The sequence below is a fragment of the Carassius auratus genome, unplaced genomic scaffold, assembly GCF_003368295.1.
Source record: "Carassius auratus strain Wakin unplaced genomic scaffold, ASM336829v1 scaf_tig00013757, whole genome shotgun sequence".
NCBI classification, from domain to species: domain Eukaryota; kingdom Metazoa; phylum Chordata; class Actinopteri; order Cypriniformes; family Cyprinidae; genus Carassius; species Carassius auratus.
Window position 1 is genome coordinate 27,609 of NW_020524437.1, and position 5,419 is coordinate 33,027.

Below are 5,419 nucleotides of genomic sequence, written 5' to 3' on the forward strand. Positions count from 1 at the left end.
TACTGCAATTATACTAAAAGTGAACTTATAGGAATACTGATAGTTTGCTAATTAAATACTTTGTATACTTTGCAGTAGTCTCAGTAAACTACTAGTTTAGAAGTTTTCTACTGCAAGTATACTCATAAGTTTTCTTTAAGTGAACTTTACATCATACTTAATGTAGGTTTTAATTATATTTTGTTATATGAATATTTGAACATACAAAACATCCAAAGAAAGAACAGGTTATCTGCTTGTAAACAAAAAAAATATATATATATATTCTAGCTTCATGCATTCTTTTTTTAAAAACACTTTAATGGGGGTAGGTTTCATAAGAATAAAAAAAGAAAGAAATACAATTTTGAACAAAAAGTTAAAAAAAGATTATGAATTGGATTAAGAATGATAATCAAAACGTAGATGGAGTCGATCAACACCCCAAAGCTGTTACATCAGTGCTTTAAGTGGCCCAAAAGAGGTGCCGGTACTCTATTATAGCCTATATAATATTATTAGCCTATATAATAAAATTAGTTTTTTTTTTTTTTTTTTTTTTTTTATGATGCCCCTCATCCCCTGAGGTAACAACAAATAAACTGAAGGGGTTTTATATACAGCAGTCAACAGACCTTATAAAAAATAATAAATCCTTTTATTAGTTTGTTGATTTGCTTGAGGTAGAAAGAACTACTGAACATAAATAAAATGTGCAAAAGGATTTTGAAAAAAATACCTTTAGGGTGACCAGATCAGATTGGCTTAAATTAAATATCTAAATTCGTACCTAGCCGCCTACGGTATTTTTTTTTTTAGAACTTAGAAAAAAGATGCTGCAGCCAATGAGCAGCCGGCGGGGGCTGGTTGCAGGACGACTCAACCTCCGCAGACAGTTTTTAATGTTTATCAGACAATAACTACTCAAGATTTTGCTTTAGTATAATTTTCGTGACAATTAGGGCCAGATTCGGGATTCGGGATAACAGTTTAGATTTCTGGACTGTCCCGAATTTTTCAGGACGTAACATATTAAGTGTTGTTAACTGTATTAGAATTTTTTACGAGCCGAGTGTGCACGTTTCACACACTCTCTCCGGCCACGTTGAGTTGTTGACACTGACAGCGGCAAAAGCCGCACATGCGCTTTTCACTTGTAAAACTCAAGGGTGTATGGGTAATGTAGTCTCTGCTCTCGGTGGGATGAATTAGGAAGCTTGTATTGTGAAGGGCACTCTGAAAAGTGGCAGTGCAGATAAAAGATTAATACCTCTATTAAAACAGATGTCTAAATGAGCGTACCGGTACGCTAAAAGCACGTTTTGGGCGCAAGGAGAGGTGGCGGTATGCTCAAGAGCTACATTTGGATGTGGCGGTACTGAGTATGAGTGTTACATGTGTTTTCTTCTTTTTCTTATTCACAAGTTGTTGTTTTTTCTGTGCAGAAGATGTATACTAGTGCCCTTTAGTGTAAAACAATGAAAACACGGATTCTAGGAGCACAAGTTTAGCTCAAATATATTAAGCCTTTTTATAAGTAATAGTCAAGTATACTTAAAGGTACAATTTGTAAGATATTTACAGTAAAATACCCAAAAACCACTAGGCTAGTGTTATATATTTTGTGTTAATGATAATGTTTTAAACTACTTGTAAATCATGAGAAAATTTGCATACTAAACAGTGACATGGGGCAGTGCAATCCCCTGTCAATGACGTCAGTTACCCTTTGTTACCGCCTTTACTGACGTAGAAACCACATGACAACAGTGTCGTGGACAAATGTGGAAGTAGCATTTGTTGTCTTCTACCCAACCGCTGATGGCCATCAATCAGACGGAAAGATAAATCATGGATTTAATGTTCAACGATCTACATACAAATCTACATACAAATCGCAAATCGTTGAACTCATGTTAAATCCATGATTTATCTTTCCGTCTGATTGTTGACTGAAGACAACAAATCCCATCATTCCACTCTCCTTCTGAGCGTCATCAAACCACGCGATTGTTATTGTTTTGGTAGTGTGTCCTCTAGTGGCAGGTCCTTCAACCTGTACCTTTAAATGCCATTTTAAGTATATTTCTGAGAAGAACATAAAGCCCATTCCTGGGAAGTACATAAAATGTAAAAGCTAAAATCATATCTAGTTTTAGTTTAAAAGAAGTATAATAATAGCACAGTTGAATAAATTTATCTATCATCATGCTGTTTCTAAGATGAAAAGCCAAAAATTCTGCTTCATTTGGGATCCATTTCCCACTCCAGTCATGAGATATGGCAGTTCACAACACAGCAAAAATTCTCCATTCTAATGCGTTTCACCCTGTAATTAAAATGTTTAACTTCTACCTCCACTATTCTCTATACTGTAGTATCAGGGTCCTCAAATCACAGAATGTACTGCGTTGCCAACATCACGTTCCCATTTCTGATGACCCTGACCTCTTGATGTGATGACGTAAATGCAAAGTATGCCATAATTTCTTTCAAATTTTGTTCGGTTTATAGAAGGGTTTATGCCATCCCTCTCAAACCGATTACACTTTCATTCAGTTTGGGCATTTTTATTTCGATTGAGGTGTTCACTTAAAAAAAAAAAAGAAAAAAAAAAAAAAAAAGGGAAGTCGTGGCCTAATGGTTAGAGAGTCGGACTCCCAATCGAAAGGTTATGAGTTCGAGTCCCGGGCCGGAAGGAATTGTGGGTGGGGGGAGTGCATGTACAGTTCTCTCTCTACCTTCAATACCACAACTTAGGTGCCCTTGAGCAAGGCATTGAACCCCCAACTGCTCCCCGGGCGCCGCAGCATAAATGGCTGCCCAGTGCCCACTGCTCCGGGTGTGTGTGTGTGTGTGTGTGTGTTCACTGCTCTCTGTGTGTGCACTTCGAATGGGTTAAACGCAGAGCACAAATTCTGAGTATGGGTCACAATACTTGGCTGAATGTCACATCACTTTCACTTTCTGTCACTTTCACTTATAAGGAGCATTTTCATTCGGATTGGACTTTTAAACTGATTACAATAATCCATGTAAACACAACTACTGTGTTTTATGTGAAGGGTGAAAAAATCAAGAAGTGATTAATTGTTAAGCTAATCCTGGACATAATGGTTTGTGTTTTTTTTTTTTTTTTTTTTTTTAAGGTGAGAGTAGTGCATGTATTGCTGTGTTCATTTCTAATAGATTCTGCAAAGACAGGTTTTATGCTGATCTGTTCATGATGTTTTTAATGTGTTTTATGTGAGGATATACAGTAACAAATTAAGAAGTGACTTATTGTTGGATGTATTGGACTGTGTTTTGTTTAGGTGTTGAATGCTACACTGGTTTGTCAAACAGTACATTAACTGTTCAGACTGGAGGATCTGTCACCATCCCATGTCATTATGATGAGAAATACACACAGCAGAAGAAATACTGGTTCTCAGAAATTGATAAATCTAATACATACACAAACACAACAGAGGAGAATCTGTCAGTAATTGATCATCCTGATCAGAGTCTCTTTACTGTGACTATGAGAAACCTGCAGAACAAACACACTGGATATTATTACTGTGTTGTGGAGACTGGAGAACAACCACCGATAAAAGCAATATATGAGTCTTATCTCAAGATTCAATCTGTTAAGATATTTAGCATTTGTTTTTTACAACATATAATTTCAAGTTCTTTTCATTTTAAACACTCTCTCATTCCTCCTCTATTATATTATCTCAAATGAATGGTGTGTGTGTGTGTTTGTGTGTGTGTGTGTGTATGTGTGTGTTCAGCTCCTGATGTGTCTGTGGTGAGCAGCAGTGTATCTGGACAAGAAGGTGGTGATATCAGTGTTCAGTGTTTCTACACGTTAAGATATAAGAATAAAGTCAAACAGTGGTGCAGATATAAAGATCAGAGCTGTTACACAGTGGGGAGGACTAACACATCCCAGAATTCATCAGTCCAGATCAGTGATGATGGGAGAAGATCCTTCACTGTGCTGATGACTGGACTGAGACTCACTGATTCTGGCTGGTACTAATTGAGGCAAAACCAGGTACACATTTTTTCAATAATACATAATTATTTTCTACTACATATGAAATAGAACACAACTAAACTTTATTTTTTACTTTTGTCCACAGGCACTGTCAGTGAAACAGTGTAAGTATTCAATCTGTTCTCTGTAAATGACCTTCCTTTAATAATCAACTTTGTGGAATTATTCTATATTTGTCTCTGTTTATGTATATCTCATGACTGAAAGTTATTTCCTCATTGCTCTGGTGATATTCCTTCTTTAGACCTACTTCTTTTTTTCTGTATTCTTTTTTAGATTTAGAGTAAACACAAAAGTAGGCTACTATATGTGTATTGTTCAAAAATAAACTAGCCTTTTTAAGGCTTGATCTAATAATAAATAAAAAAAATAGGCAGAAAATACTTTAACAGAAAGGCTTTTAACATTTAAAATTCAATCCGTGTACAGAGTCAATCTAAATCCCGGGTGATCTGAATCCTGGGTTATTTTGTTTCACACTGCTCATAATTCACTCATCATTAACAAGTAATCCTGGGTATTCATAAACTGACATTTTACACTGTATGCTACATGATTCCTAAACCCAGGTTAATGTTCTAATTTGCATATTTGCGGTACAGTGTCACTGATTGGACGAACGCAGCATGTGACCTGTTTATGAAAAGGCTATATTGTCAACTGTACCATCACGTTTTTACACGCATCCAAAATGTATGTGATGTGTGACATAGAAACACATTTGGTTCTCATATTTGTCTGTTGATGGTGTGCACTTATACTTTATTTTTCAGATGGCACATGGAGCGTTTCTGTTTGTCACAGAACTAGAGGAATATTCTCCACATCGACCTGAAGAATCAAATGATTTAAAAGGGTTGATAATGATCTTTATATTCTGCATTTGATTTGTTAATTCAATAGACTAGACTTAAGGTGTCTGTGTGTGGAAACCATTAGACATCTGTGTTTGGTAAATTACATTTTTTTTTTTTAAATGTCACTCTTTTCATTCAAAATCTGATTTTTTTTTTTTAATTCCTAATAAAAAGTTGAGAGTTTCTCTCTCTCTCTCGCTCTTTCTCTCTCTCTGTCATGATTATTAGAATCAATTCTGCTGAGATTGTCAATTATTATGCACTTTAACTGTGTTATTAAATCTAACTTAAAGGTGCTGTATACCACACTCTCAGAAAAAAGGACAAAAGCTATCACTAGGACAGTAGGCCATCCTTTCAAAAGGTTCCTGCTTGTACTCTATATACTCATAAAGAATGCACCTGAATTGTTCATAGGCTAGCAGAAATGGTACATATAAATACTTTTTAAAAGATCCCGCCCCAGTGACAAATTTTATCCGGTTGAAAAGTGTTATATGCAGATAAAAGGGAAGTCAAGAACAGAACAACCTTA